The sequence below is a fragment of the Podarcis filfolensis genome (genome assembly GCF_964270895.1).
Source record: "Podarcis filfolensis genome assembly, chromosome: 4".
Taxonomy (NCBI): Eukaryota; Metazoa; Chordata; class Lepidosauria; order Squamata; family Lacertidae; genus Podarcis; species Podarcis filfolensis.
The window spans coordinates 74963376-74979663 of NC_139607.1; the positions used below are offsets into that span (position 1 = coordinate 74963376).

The 16288-nt window shown below is 44.7% G+C and overlaps 1 long non-coding RNA gene across 1 annotated transcript; it reads right to left on the reverse strand.

The window, feature by feature from the left end:
* Window positions 1-5689: 5689 nt before the first annotated feature.
* Window positions 5690-15978, reverse strand: LOC310762114. Its single transcript, XR_014547873.1, has 2 exons — window positions 15858-15978; window positions 5690-5868 (listed from the first exon to the last, which is right to left on the reverse strand). It is a non-coding gene; the product is annotated as an uncharacterized lncRNA (long non-coding RNA).
* Window positions 15979-16288: the final 310 nt, after the last annotated feature.

Genomic DNA, 16288 nt, shown 5'->3' on the forward strand with positions numbered 1-16288 from the left:
AGGAAGTAATATGGGAAAGATGAATTGAATCAAAATTGAAATGATTATAACAAAATTTAATTGAAAAATTATAAAAGGAAACTAGAAGAAAATGAGCAGGAGAAGTAAATACTTAATGAACCAGAAGACGAAGTTGGGGGACGTCAGGGGGGCAGTTAGGGATTTATATACTATTTTGTTGATAACATTGATTGTGATGAATATAAAATTTGTAAAAATTGATAAAAACTATTTAAAAATAAATAAATAATAATAATAATAATCAGAGTTAAATACAAAATGTGCTCTTTAACACTTTCCAGTGTTGTAGCCCTTCCTCTCTCTTGCTGCTCTTCCATTCCAGCTCTTTAATTTTTCGACTTCACAGCTGACTAACTCAGCTATTTTCTAGCTTAACTTACACAATATTTCCTCTCCCCTTATCAGCCTTTTAGCCAATCAGGAAGAGAGCAGAGTGTAAGTGGAGTTAATGTTTCCCCTTAATTGCCAGGTTCCTTTGAAGAACTTTAACCCTGCTAAGCAAAATTGCCCCTTGTACTTTTAACCTTCCTGTGAAGCTTTGACCCTTCTACGTGGGAGAGCCTTTAAAGCCAAAAAGCAACCACTTTACAAGCCAAACCCCAACACAAAATAACTGTAAGTTCACACTTGCTTCTCCAACCCTTGGTAACTATCCTTTCAATGCTTATTCTTATGCTTATTATATCCCCACCAATCCTGGCTCCTGCCCCCAAACATGCAAGCCGAAGCTTTTACTGGTAAATAAGAAAGAGACCTATATTCAGGCAAATAATGGTACACAGGCACAAGGTTCAAGAGTTATGGTTCAGGAGTGCAAAAGCCGATCAAGAAGTCCAGAACTAAACAGAAGCAATGAAGATGTCCTAACAAGTGTCCATGCCCTAATCACCAAGTTAAAAATATGAGATGTAGTGCAGACTTGCTTGTCTTGCTGGAATGTTGGGATTGCAAACAAACACTCTTCCTTGGTAGGTGGGTCTGTCCCATCTGTGAAGGTGGCTACTGGTTCCAGTCATGTCTCCTGTACAGTTGCTCCTGCCTCTGGTTTCACCTTCCCACTCAGCTGCTTTAAGCCCTCTGCAGCCTCCACTAGGCTCTTCTCTCCACAAGAAAGTCAGGAGGGAGAGCTGGCATCCCTCCTCCTCTTCCTGAAGTATCTGGTGTTGCGGTGGAAAGAGGAGATCCTCTTCCTCCAACCCAGGTTCCCACCATTTAGGCCCCGCTCTGTTTCTTCCACCTCTTTCAGCAGAGCCTGCTGATTCTAGCCCCAATCCAACAACCCTGCCAGACTCATGACCCCACCCATGACCCCAATTCCTACACTCTATCCACCTCAGCTGACCATAGGTCTTCTGCCCTCTTAACCAACCCTTCTCCTTTTCTGCATTATCTTTTGGTACATGCCATGCACACAGATTGCACAGTGGTGGTGATGTTGATGATGACTGGGAGCTGAATGCAAAATTTACTGAACTGAAAAGGTACTGCATCTGATGATACTTGGTGCTGGCGGATTTCTGATAGCATGCCATCACTGTATGCTTGTAAGCCATCACTTCACATGGTGGTCGTTGTGTGATGTGATATGTGAAATAGACTAGCTCTAAGAGTGGCTTCTCACAGTACATTTTGTATTTGGGGCAAGGTCCCAAATACTTGAGGACAGCATTCATCACAATAGATACACATATTGATGCAGGTAGCAGTGGGGAAAAGTCAGGTATCGATTTCCACATATTTTAAAGGGGATCATAGGGATGTGCACATGCATGTCCTGATCAAAACTGACACAATGCTTATATATATTTTACACTTGGTCACCTAAGGTCTGTGAAGCCAAAAGGTGGTGTAAGACACAACCTCGGGAAACGCTGGGATTTGTACTCCACTGTGCTACTCATTGACATGGAAAAAATGATTGAGGTCTCTATGCCTTTCTCTCTGGCTTGGGAACGTGGGGAAAATGAGAGCTATCCATCTTCAAACATTGCTTTTGAGATTTATAGATGGAAAGCACTAAATATTAACATGCATATCTGTTGTTTACTCTTCTCCTTATGGCCTGCTGTCCCCCTAAGGCTGGTCTCCTTCCCCTGTGCTTTCATCAGAAATAAATTAATTGTTCTTGGTCTTGGTCTTCAGGCTTTCCCCCTCCCTCGTGTGAACCACATAGTGGCTGCATATACACCATACATTTAAAGCACATGGCTTCCCTCAGAGAATCCTGGGAACTGTAGTTTGTCAATGGTGCTACAGTTTCCAGGATTCTTTGGGATGGAAGTCATGTGCTTTAAATGTATGCAGCGGCATAGCTAGCCACTCAGGTGCTGGGTACGATGCGCACGTCCTGCAGCTGGGGGTGGGGCGCATCTCCCATGGGGGTGGGGTGTGCTGCATGGAGCCTCTCTGCTGCCTCTCCCTCAGCTTTAGGGCAGCTGAGGGAGAGGCAGAGGGCAGACGCAAGTCCCACGCTGCTGTTTCAGGCAGCGCAGAGCCTGCAGGCGCCCAAGCCACCACATCACTCCCACGAGAGATGCGTGGCTCGAGCACACTGCAGGCCCCTTGGTAAGTGCCAGCCCCCATGGTGTGTTGCCTGTCAGGAGTTCAGCCTACACTCAAGTAGGACGTTAGCAGAGACACATGCCCAACTGGCATGTTCCCTCCCTCCTGATTGAGCGTTTGGGAGCTTCAAAAGCTTTCTTCAGCCCGAACATCACAGCAACCGATGCCAACCGACACTGGCACACTTAGGGATCCACAGAGTTTGCGCACCCTGTGTGACAGACCTCAGCAACTCAGCATTTTGGCTAATCTACTTTATTTACATATAAACACACATGGAGCACTGCAACATGGCTCCCTCTCTCTCTAGCATCAGACAGCAAAGAGGAAAAAGAACAAAGGACAATAGTTCCACTTCATGGAACACAGTAACACAAACATCCTGTCTCCGTCACTTCCCACTCTGTGGAGTCAAAACATACACCGTCATGCGATAGACAAAAATCAAATGACTGCAATCATAGATCAGGAATTCTAACAGTGCCCAGTGCCAGCCGTGTTTCATTACATTTGTTGACTGAACTAAAAAGTTTCATGAGCCCATTTTTATATATAAAAATAACTCATATATTTTTTTTTATTTTGTCACCCCCCCCTCAGTGATGATACCCGGGGCAGCCAACACACCCCGCACTCCCCTTCCTCCACCACTGCCTTTATCATAATGAACATCCCTACATTATCAATAATAATAATAATTAATTGATAAGCCTTGCTAGCATTAAACAAGTATCAGCAGCTTACATGGCAGTGCCAGCCCTCAGCCCAGATCTGATAACAGTATGAAGAAAAAGAGGATTATTCAAACATTAATGTGCATGAGGGAAGGGCAGAAGGAAGTGAAATCCAGTCAAAAACCTTGAGGTGTCTCATTGGACCACAGCACCATCAGTCAGCTTGGTGACAATAAGAGCCACACAGAGCCCAGACTAATCCACATATAAAAAGGATTAAATTAGAAGGGTCAGGGAGGAATCCATGCTTCCTATATCCTAGCAACTATTTGAGATCTCCTCAAGGAATGACTACAAGGGACGCGGGTGGCGCTGTGGGTTAAACCACAAAGCCTAGGACTTGCCGATCAGAAGGTCGGCGGTTCAAATCCCCATGACGGGGTGAGCTCCCGTTGCTCAGTCCCTGCTCCTGCCAACCTAGCAGTTCGAAAGCACGTCAAAGTGCAAGTAGATAAATAGGTACCGCTCTGGCGGGAAGGTAAATGGCGTTTCCGTGTGCTGCTCTGGTTCACCAGAAGAGGCTTAGTCATGCTGGCCACATGACCCAGAAGCTGTACCCGGAAGCACCCTCGGCCAATAAAGCGAGATGAGCGCCGCAACCCACAACTGGACCTAATGGTCAGGGGTCCCCTTACCCTGACCAAGGAATGACTACTGTAATGAACTCTACAACAGGGCGTTGGAGACCATTCAAAAGCTGTAATCAGTGCCCCCCCCCCCCCGAAAAATAAGTACCAGTACTCACCAAGAAGTTGTTACAGTAAGTGTCACACTTTTTAACAACAGCAGCAAAAGAGGTGCCGGTACTGTGTACCCTTGAATACCCCCCCCCCGAAGAAAAAGAAGCACTGGCTGTAATCAAACTCACCTTTGAACACTATGTCTCCTCTTGTGTAGATGCAGCAGAATATTTGTTGCACACTTTGGGAAGTTCCTACATAAACCACACATTCATCCTGGTTTCCATTGAGCAGAGACCACTTCCACAAGTCTGGTTTTTCAGAAATTTCTACATATGTTGAACCCAAAACAGCATGCTGTCCGGCTGCCTATTGCAGGGGTCAGCAAACTTTTTCAGCAGGGGGCCGGTCCACTGTCCCTCAGACTTTGTGGGGGGCCGGACTATTTATTTTTTTTGGGGGGGGAGAACAAATTCCTATGCCCCACAAATAACCCAGAGATGCATTTTAAATAAAAGCACACATTCTACACTCTGATTCCCAGACCATCTGCAGGCCGGATTTAGAAGGTTGATTGGGCCAGATCCAACCCCTGGGCCTTAGTTTGCCTACCCATGGTCTATTGTGTATAAAAATGGTATGATGGGTCAGTGTGTCTGGCTGTTAACCAGAATGTTGGCAGTTCGAGCCCACCCAGGGATGGCTGTGGGTAGGATTACTGCACTGCAGGAGGTGGGATCCCTTCCAACTCTACAATTCTATGATTCTATGAAAATAAATAGTTAAAATAGATGCATGTTGGGATAGTTTACCTGAACCACTCCTTTCCAGGAGAGCAGTAAATAATACATTGGGTGCATTTGTGCTGGTCTAATTTGAAGCCATGCCAGTTTTTTCTCACCCGAACATTATTTTTCTCTCTGAGGCAGGTGTAGCAAAATGTCAACTGGTTGTTAAAAATTGCTACACTTCATGGTCTCATAAGTGTACCATTTGTTCATCCCCCATTCCAAAGAACTAGATAAGGTATACTTTTGCCAGGAGGGCTGGTAGATGAAATTAGTTCCATATCAGTATCTTTTACCTGGAACACTACCTCCCTCTGAAGACTACATTTAGCAAATATGTCCACAGCTTGCGAACAACAGATATGCCCCGCTATCTCCTAACTGAACCACTAGCTCCTTCTCCATTCGTGCAAAACTAGATACCATGTGTAAATGTGCCGGTCAGAATGAATGCTTCATGTCATGATCAGCAGCCCTGGGGTATTAGCTCTCTTTCTGGTCCAGGTATAGCAAACCATGTTGACTGGTCATCAAAAGTTGCTATGCTTCAGCATCTCTTAACTCATTGGTAAGCAAACTAAAGCCCGGGTGCCGGATCCGGCCCAATCACCTTCTAAATCTGACCGGGGACAGTCCTGGAATCAGCATGTTTTTACATGAGTACAATGTGTGCTTTTATTTAAAATGCATCTCTGGGTTATTTGTGGGACATAGGAAATCATTCATTCCCCCCCCCAGAAAATATAGTCCAGCCCCCCACAAGGTCTGAGGGACAGTGGACCAGTCCCCTGCTGAAAACATTTGCTGACCCCGTCTTAACTCCTACCCTATTCAAAACATGGTGTGCATTTACATCAGACTTACTAGTTGCCAAAAATCACTGAATGCCTGACTTTCCTGCCTAAAACATTATTTTATTTTTATTTCATGTACGTAGGACCCTTGGTGTTCTTATTGGTGTGCTAATGGTATTTCTGATCCAGGTACAGTTGAAACTCTATGTGTTGTCCTGTGATGACTCACTCTGTCACGAGGGGGTGGACTCCTCTCTCTCATCAGCTTACTGAAGGTTAAGAGACGACACTAAAAAAAACACCAAAACCTTAGTCACTGATTGCTTTTTTTCTGCCATGGGAGATTACTCAGTGTGGGTGCCTTGAGTTATCGGAACCCAGCCAAGGAAAATTAAATGAGTCTGGCATTAATTCACCTGTATAGAGTCAAGTGACAATAGGGCAGAAAGGAGATGTCCTTTTTGCCGTATGATTGAAATTCAAATTAGTTCTGAGAACATCCCATTTACAATGTGGCAAAACATCATCAGCAACCAGTGCCTGACATATCCCAGGCAGATAACCTTTAGTTTAGAGGCAAGACTAGGGAGTCAGGATAAGTGCTGAACAAAAGCAACTTGGTGAGCTAATATAAAGAGTTAATTACTGGTGTCAGGAAATAGATCACACAGCATGAAAAGTGTCTAATTTGACGAAATTGACAAATTTTTATTTTTCTGGGAAACTTGCACATTTATACAGCTGTGCAGAATCTGATCAGGCTGAGGGCAGAACTGTCCCTACAGTTTTCAGTGAAATGAATTTTGTACAATCCTGCAATTTTATTTTTATTTTTCAACTCCTTGTGTTTGAAATGTGCTCAGCAGACATAGCCAGGAGTATTCATAGACAGTGGTCCCCCCCCCCTTATTGTTAGCAAGATTCAATATAAGATCCAGCCTCTGTGCCTCTAATAGCAATATAAAAGGGGAAAATGTTCCCATTGCACTGCTGTTACACCAATCAGATTACTTTTTCCTGTATAACTATTGAAACCAAAAATTTACTGTGCTATATAGTCATGGTTGTAAGATAGTTTGTTTTTAACTCCTTATTTTCTACGTGTACCAAACAGTCCTAGATTTCTGCAGACTTATATACATGCATCTGTTGCCCAGTTGAAATCTTAAGTGGGCCAGCAAGGATAGTCATGTGTGGAAAAGCCATACCGATGAATATCATGTGCAATGCTGCAAGACCATACAGAGGCTCTCCAACAAACATTCAAAGCAAGCTCTACCATTAGACTTGGCACATCATCAGCCAAAAACATTTGGTTGATGGGAATATGGCACAAACTTTTTTCTGTGACCACATCCTGTGTACTTCTCTGATGGATTTGAGGAGGGAAGTAAAATAATATCAATTGAATGCCCCTATTCACCTTAGTTTTAGGTCTTTGGATTTTTAACAGCAATCCACCACCACCCTCACACCGAGTTGGAATGAGGGAAGGTGTCCCACCACCCAACTTTCTAGCTAAAACAGCCTCCTGCTGGCCATCAGATATGTGGGATGAAGGAAGGCCACTGGTGGAATCCCTGCCCATGGGAAGACCCAAAATTGGATGTTCCAAAGGCAGAGAAGGGGCATGAGCCAGTCTCATTTCTGTCAAGTGACAGCATCAGGTCCAGATCAGGCACAGCCACCCTGTCCCTCATCTTCCTGCATCAGCACCATGATTAGCACATGTGTAGATGCTGCAGTGGCCCTGCCGCCAAGGAAAGCCCACAGTGGGTGGCTGCAAGGTATTGTGTGTGTCATGGCACCTGCCATGTGTCCCCTAAGCTAGCCTCCTGCCCCACGTGCAATCCAGGATGCTGTCCTGTCACCATTGCTAGAGTGAGATTCACCTGACTTTTGCACTTGGAATGGGAGGGGAGGACTGCCCCTCATTTCAAGCAACAAAATATCTTGGGCCAACCATAGTGATCTGCATTTTTTATCTGAGTGAGAAGAATTGAAAGTCATGAGAATCAGAGATCTGAGCAGTTGGGTGTCCACAAGAAGACCCATTGCCACACTTGACATCACCTGTATGACTCCATATGAGATGGAGTTTGCCACCTGCATACCAACCATACAAACACACCATGCAAATGCTTTCTCTCACTTTCTCATTTTTCTAGTGTTAAGATCAGTTTGGAAAAATATTTTTTTTAAAAAAAATCTGCATGAGAATTCATATGCTTTTTGCATGCATTTCTCCAAATATACACATTTTCCCAAGGAATCTACCCCAGCATAATACATCTTTGCATGCTGTTATCACTGATATGCACATTTGTCAGATATATGCTTTTCAATGCATTTTTGGGGTGGAGCACAGCATCACAGTGTTCAGTTTGGTTCATGTATTGGTCTGAGGAGAAGTGCTCTACAGAGGTAGCTTTGCATTCGTATGTGAGCTGAATTAATTTCTCCCCCATTTATTGGCCCATCCAATAAATGCCTTAACCAAATCCCACTGCCATCCTGTTGCTATTTCTTTTCCCCTCGTGGCACTCAAGAAAAAAAAATTAACATATTCAGAGTATATATGACAGCAGCATTATTGGGGAGGGGGGAATGTTGCGGATAATTTTTGAGATGATTTCATGTGCCCTGTGATCCTACACTAGGCAGGCTTGATGTATGGTAAGCTGCAATAGAAAGAGGCTGTTGGCAAGTCCAGTCACTTCTAGAGGCACCCCTGCTCTGCAGATTATTTTTAAATGTCAATATATACATTTCCCTGCGTTAGTCCAGAACATTTGACTCTGTATATCTTTGAAGTTAGCCCAGTCGTGAGCAAGAATATCCAGATGTCCCAAAACAGAGAGAAATATATATACTTTGGAGTCATAGGCTCTGGGGCTTAGAGTCTTTCTGCTTCAGCTGATATATTGTTTAAATCTAAAACTTATTTAAAAACCTGTCTGAATGCGACAGCTTTTAATTAATCTTCTCTTAGTTTTTATACCATATAGTACCTTGAAGACGCAAGATCAATCACAGCTGTATTGTAACATGGAGTTGGGAGACAGAAAGATAAATGAGCTATCAGGTTTAGCATTTTGATAGCTAAGTTTAATTTTAACTAGCTCATGAACATACTGTAGATCTGAGGATAAAGTCATGAAGCGGAACATTCATCTCTGCAGTCCATTCATAAAAATAAGGAAACGGCTTAGCCAGCCCCTACATTAGGGACTCCAGTGAACTGGGGGGAGAAATGTGGGGGTCTAGAAGCAAGGCTATGCTCTCCATCCATAGAAATGAATTTGGGGAAGGGCAAAAAGGTGCAAGAGCCACATGTCTACAGGGAGTAAAGCAGCGTGGGTAAGGCAATTTTGAACAGGCAAAAGGCAGCAGGAAGAACGGTGAACCAACCAGTGGCGTAGCGTGGGTTGTCAGCACCCGGGGCAAGGCAAGTAATTTGCGCCCCCTAACCCGTGGATTTGCGCCCCCTAACCCTAACCCCCAGATGTTGCGCCCAGTGCGGCCGGCCCCCCCTGACCCCCCACGCTACGCCACTGGAACCAACCGCTCTCTCCTTGGGATAGATATATCAGTCTATTTTTGGTCTCTGTTTGTTCTGACTACGCTTCCCTTGAAGTATTACCTCATAAAGCATGCGTTCCTAAACACATACGTTACAAAATGAAGTACATCCGAGAATAGAGATGGAAAATTGGAATGATAAAGATGCATATTCTAATCACACTTACATCCAGAATATGCAGATCTGGACAGTTCATTCTAGATTTGCAAAGAACTAATTTCCTCAAGCATTGTGAGCCTTTGCTGATACTCCTTCACAGAATCTGGAAGTCATTGATGCTTTTTGTTTTTAAGTGTTGGAGGACTATCTATACATCTCTTGCATTGCTGCCTAATGTAATCCTCAGCCTCATCTCTCCCCATATAAGATGAGGATAATAATACTATCCTACCTTACAAGGATAATTGAACTGATGTAAACCAAATGCTTTGGGAGAGAGGGGAACACACTATGTACTAAGTATTGTGGCTATTAGGGTTGCATTACTGATTAGATTAGGGAATCAAATGTTCGTGGTAATTCTTCCTGATGCTCTATTACTGCAAATGTGTGCAGGCTTTGGAGTGATGCTGAACTCTTCATCACAGCATGAAAAGCTACTGAGTTACAGCTAAGCAAAGAGCAAGGTTATATGCTGATGTAAATAGTTTAGTCACTTCCAATATATAGTGGCCTAAATAGAAAAAAAAGTTTTAACACTTCAAACACTTGCAATACAAACAAAGTTAATGGAAAGTAAATTTCAGGCCAACAGCTGAGAACCATTTATTATGAAACTAAATTAGTGCCTGGCAGAAGTAATTAACAAAGGCTTACTCATTCAGGCAGCAGTTTGAACACGGAGCCACTTTGGTGACCAATTTTACAGCAGGAACTTTGAATAGCCAATAATCATGATTCAAAGGAGCATTTAGCATCCAGGCATTTTCAAATTTGGCATAGTAGGCCCAAGTCAAGAAAGAGAAAGCAGATTTTTAAATAACGAACTGGAGAGAGAGAGAGAGAAAACCAAGTATATATCCGACATTTGTCGGAGCTGATTCGCACATGCATATATCACTCAATGTCTCATCAACTTAAAACTGTCACTTGATGATTTACAACTGGGTATGTGAATTACCTACACTGGAAAGGACTGTGTTTGAACTGATGAGAAGCCATTTGATACCTCTGTTTGCAGTGTCTCTCCAGTAATGGCTTTTTGACTCTGGCAAGTCATCATAGGATACTGCAGCTGTGATCTGATGAACAAGCATGTGTGAATCGCCCTGAGACACCTGATGAATCAATCTTAGGCAACTGAGGAGGGGTGAGAGGCCAGAGGATTGCCTTGTATTGAGTCATCATATTGCTCCTTCTAGTTCAGGATTGTCAACGCCAGAGGTGTAATATATGCATCATCAACTAAATAGCTGGCATACAGCCCCTATAAGAGAAACAGCTATGACCCAGGAGGCCAGCTCCTGGAGAGCTGCTTCAGATGGGTGGCTTGGTTGGAGAAGTTTGTGAATAGGTAAAGGTAAAGGTAAAGGTACCCCTGCCCGTACGGGCCAGTCTTGACAGACTCTAGGGTTGTGCGCTCATCTCACTCTAGAGGCCGGGAGCCAGTGCTGTCCACAGACACTTCCGGGTCACGTGGCCAGCGTGACGAAGCTGCTCTGGCGAACCGGCCCCAGGGCAGCACACGGAAACGCCGTTTACCTTCCCGCTATAAAGCGGTACCTATTTATCTACTTGCACTTAAGGGTGCTTTCGAACTGCTAGGTGGGCAGGAGCTGGGAGCGAATGACGGGAGCTCACCCCGCCGTGGGGATTCGAACTGCCGACCATGCGATCGGCAAGTCCTAGGCACTGAGGTTTTACCCACAGCGCCACCCGTGTCCTTGGTTGGAGAAGTTTGTGAATATGCTGTGCCTAATCCAGGCCTAATCCATACCCTCCAATAGGGGCATTTCTCACTCCCCCCCTGCCCAACTGACCTTCCTTGAGCCCCACAGAGCCACCACCACTGCACCAATGAGACACAGCACACATGCCCTCCCCTGTTTTGAGAAAACCCCTTAATCCTTATTTTATTTTATTTTATTTTATTTCATTCTTTGGTAGATATACAAAAAAGAAAAACATACACCAATAAATAAATTTCAGAAAGGGGCAAGAAAGCTGAACAAAGCATCATCATCATCATCATTATTATTATTATTATTTAAAAAAGACTCCTTGCGCTCCACTCCCCCTTTCTTCCCACCCATGGGAGCCCTGCCTTTTCCCTGCCTCTCAGAGCCAGCGCATCATGTGGGTTTGGACCTCGGCGGCAGCAGCCTCTCTTCTTCCTCACCAGAAGAAGAAGAGTTTGGATTTGATATCCCGCTTTATCACTACCCGAAGGAGTCTCAAAGCGGCTAACATTCTCCTTTCCCTTCCTCCTCCACAACAAACACTCGGTGAGGTGAGTGGGGCTGAGAGACTTCAGAGAAGTGTGACTAGCCCAAGGTCACCCAGCAGCTGCATGTGGAGGAGCGGGGAAGCGAACCCGGTTCACCAGATTATGAGTCCACCGCTCTTAACCACTACACCACAAGCTGTCCAAGGGGGAGGAGGCCAGCAGCAGCAGTCATGGAAAGGTCATGGGATGCTCCCTCACTTCCACCTCTTGGGACAAGCACTGGCTTATCCTCCTCCCCAAGCTTGGTGGCAGCAACACTGGCAGTGGAAATAGGGATCAAATCACAGAAGCTAGGGCAGCTTTCCAGGACCGTCCCTGGAAAATCAGGACACTTGGAGGATATGCTAATCAAGAATAAAAGCTTTGATTACCATTGTCTCATTCAAGTGGTGAGGAATCTTAGGCCCAGGGCTTCTCAGGGCTGAACCCAGCCAATATCCCTGCTCCAAGGCATCTCCCCACAGTGTCCCTGCTCCGCATCCTTCTTCTCTGCTTTTGTCTGCCTGGAAGCCTCCTTGAACAGGCTATAAAAGGTTCCCCACCGATGGTCAAACTGATGGGCATCGGTTCAGTCTTTCCTGGACCTAGTTGGTGATTGAACCAGGGACTTTTTGCATGCAGCACATGTGCTCTACCACCGTAACAGTTAAATAGCGGCATTGTAAATGAATAACTTGCAAACAGCAGTTAAGTGCTATATTTACCATTCATTGCATGCCTCACCTCAAGTGTAGCACAATGAACGGAACCTGAAGGGTGGAAAGAAACAGCAGGCATAAGATTGAATAAAAGCTGCGAGGAAGATAAGAATGTTAAAAATATGCAGCCCAATAGCCCAATACTTTAAGTATGTCAAAGAGAAGGGATTTCTCGCCTTATAATTCAGGAGTAAGCAGCAGAATGCAGCAGCCCTACTGCTTGCTAGAGCAGGATGCTGGCAACATGTTATCCCTCTGCTGACACAGGTGCTCTAGCTGCCAGTTTGCTAAAGGTTAGTTCACAAAACCCTAAGCAAATTGGGTCCCGAATATCTTAAGGACCACATAGTTCCTTAGGCTTCACCTTGATCATGCGGATCGTCTGATGGGGCACCTTAATGGTCCCCCGTGCCCCTGAGGTTTGGTTGGTCATTACCAGGGACTGTGCCTTCAGGACAGCAGACCCTGCCCTATGGAACTCCTAGCTGGGAGAGATCCAGCAGGAATCACCCCTGCCTCCTCTTAGACCTATTTTCAAAACTGTAGTATTCAAAAGAGGCTTTGAAATGTGGATTTCTTTTTACCAACCAGTGTTTATTGTTGTTTATATTGGTCCTTTTATTGATCTTGATCAGCATGGCCAAAGGTCAGGGATGATGGAAGTTGTACTCCAGCAACAACTGGGGGCAAAAGCTTCTGCATCCTGGGACTAGGCCAGGTTGTGGCATCTGCCTGATCTGATGGATGAGGTTAAGGACCAGATGCCTCCAGGAAGCCAAGTTGCGGAGCTGGTGATTGACTTCCTCCTCCCTCCTTCATCTAATGCACTGGTTCCCAAATGTTTTCCCTCATGGACCACTTGACAATGACAATTGTAGTCTTTGTGGACCACTTAATCTTGTTGTTTTCCTGATTGTAGCATAGATGCTATATGATTTTTAACTGTATAGTACTTCTTTTATTTCTTATATTTGTATTACAATTTGAATCCCAAATTCTATTACATTAAAAATCAATCTAAGAAATAAAAAAGCAATAATAATAATAATAATAATAATAATAATAATAATAATTTTATTTATACCCTGTCCATCTGGCTGGGTTTCTAGCAGAATGAATGCTAGATAGTGAATGTGATTGATGTGCCATCTCTCATCTTCAGCCACAAATCCACAAATATGCTGTATTCTTCCAGGAACCACAGAATGGGGGCCCTTGCGTTTTCAACTATTTCCATTGCAACTTGTGGCCAGACCTAGGTACCTGGGTTATGTGAATAAGCCTCCCAAAGTATAGCAGAAATAATACACTGAGCTTCTTTCAGTTCAGAATGGAAGGAGGGCAAAATCACTACTGACTGTTTCTGAGCAATTCCTGATAGATTAGATTAAGCATTAAGGGCAAAAATGAAGTGGGAAATAGCCATGTTGTCATCCTACTGTTATGCATCACGACAGGAAGGTCAGCAGCGGAGGCAGAAATAGGAGGAAGAGCATGAGATTGCCATAGAATATAGTAATTTACATACTGGATCAAAGCAATAATCTATCTAGAGCAATAACCCATCTCTGACAGTAGCGTCTAGCAGATGCATCAGTGGAAGACATAAAACACCCATAACAGACAATTATGTGCTAATAAGCTTGCAGTGGAAGTTTCTATCCAACTTCAGTCAGTCAGCGCTTAGATTTATGCTCTCAGACACACGGGCTGCTATAGTTTATACATTTTTAAACCCGCTTAATGAATGTTCAGAAGTGCCACACAACTGTCCAGAATTTCTTAAAGTTGTGAAAAGTATTTGGCCTCCACATTTGGCTTTACCCTGCATTGAAGAGTTCCATAAGTTTAACTAATGACCCTGCAGCCTGGAAGACTCCCAGCTCCCACTTTGAAACTCTGCTCCCTAGTTTGTATGCAATATATTGTGGTTATTGAGTAGTCTGAGACAGGCACTCTGTGCATGCTCATTGACTTTCAGACAGGAGCCACTTGAGACACAGCCATAATATTAACAACTCAGCAGCAGCGTCAATGCCGCTTACCAGGAGGGAGAGGGTGAGGACCAAGGTGGCAGGGAGCTCAGAACTGTGCAGGTATCAGGGACTGGGCACAGGAGGAATGGTGGAGACCGCCTCCTTATCCTGACCCTTCCAGGAAGGAGGAAGAGGAAGACAGTATAGATTTACAACAGTGGTTTGAGGGAGGTCACAGCTCAGAGGCAGATGAGGGGGAAAGTTGGGAAATCATGGGAGAGTCAGAGCAACACCTGACTGACACGTTGTCATTAGAAAGTATTCCAGACCCTCCATCTCCCAGAACCCGGTGAGCCTTAAGAGTAGGAGAGCAAAGAGCTCAAAGACAGAGGACGCTTAGCAGCACCTGTGGGAGAGATGATGAGAATGACGAATGAGGAAGTGGGAGAGACGGGTGGGGGGTGGAAATTAAATTGGGACACTGCCATTATCCAAGAGGCTGGGTTCTATAGCCTCTCTCTGTAAAGACTGATATAGAAAAGGACTGTAAGAAACTTTTCCTTGTCTTATACTTTCCTGGGCAACCAGCCGGGAGCCGCCAACAGCATCCTAACAGCAGGTGCACCAGTGGATCCAATCCAGTGCTCCCAATATATAGACTAGGCAGCCATGACCTCCCCATCACCTGACCCTTTCCCCTCTCCTTCCCAGTAAGCAACAGTGACACCACTGCCAAGAATTTGCATTTAGAACAGCACAGAAGGTTCTGGTCAAAGAGCATATTGTAGAGTTGGAAAAGATCCAGAAGAGGGCAACCGAAATGGCCAAGGGGATAGATCAACATCCCTATGTGGAAAAGGGACTTTTTAGGTTAGAGAAAAAGCAAGTCAGAGGTGACATGATGGAAGTTAATGCATGGTATGAAGAAAGCAGATAGAGAAAGGTTTTTCTCCATCCCTCATAACACTTCATCAATATCCAATGAAGGGGAATGTTGAAAGATTCAGGACAAATAAAAGAAGCTACTTCTTCAGGCAGCACATGGTTAAACTTGGGAACTACCTCCCACAGGAGGCAGCAATGGCCACCAACTGGGATGGCTTTAAAAGAGGATTGGACAAATCCATGGAGAGCTGAGGCACCATCTTCTCAAGTTGATAGAGGGGGCCCAACGCAACATGGTGAGGAGCCAGGGGCAGAGCCAAATGCCTTCTGAACATTGAGGGGGCCTGGCACCCTCAAAAATACCATCGGGGTGGCTAAAACTGCCTCACCCCCTAGGAGCTGGCACATGTGTTGGAGAGCAAGGCGATCAATGGCTGCTAGCCATAATGACAATGGTCAGGGGTCATATGCCTCGGAATACCAGCTGTTGGGAATCATGGGTAGGCAGAGTGCTCTTGCCCTCATGTGCTGCTTGCCAGTTCCCCACAGGCATCTCCTTGGTTGCTGTGAGAAAGGATGCTGAGCTAGAGGGACCACTGGCCTGATCAAGCAGACTTATATTACATTATGTCCTCAGACTTCCAACACCCTAATGAAGACTTTGTTATTAGCTACTTAATTCTGACCCACCTGGTTTCTGGTAGCAGTTTGCTTCCCTGTGAACATGAGCAACTGGCAGGCAAAATTTCTAGACTCCTGCTTCTCCTCTGTTTCCGTTGGCTGCTACAGCACAAAGATATTGTGTGTGTGTGTGTGTGTGTGTGTGTGTGTGTGTGTGTTATGCAACGTTGTTTTTTTAAAAAAATGCACAGGTCTAGTACTTCTGGTGTTCCTTCTGTCTCTCGTGAAAGCTCTGATCTTCTTGTCTTCATGCATGTTAGCTGGCCAGCTGCCCTATTGGGATTGTAATTCAAATAGCAACACACACACACCTTTGTGTGACACAGCACCTACCTCATAGTGAGGGGATGTTTTAAAACCTTTCAAGCTATTTCATAAATGCTGCCTTGTAATCTCCTCATTAACTTTAATGTCCTGATTGAGTTAATTTCTATAGCTGT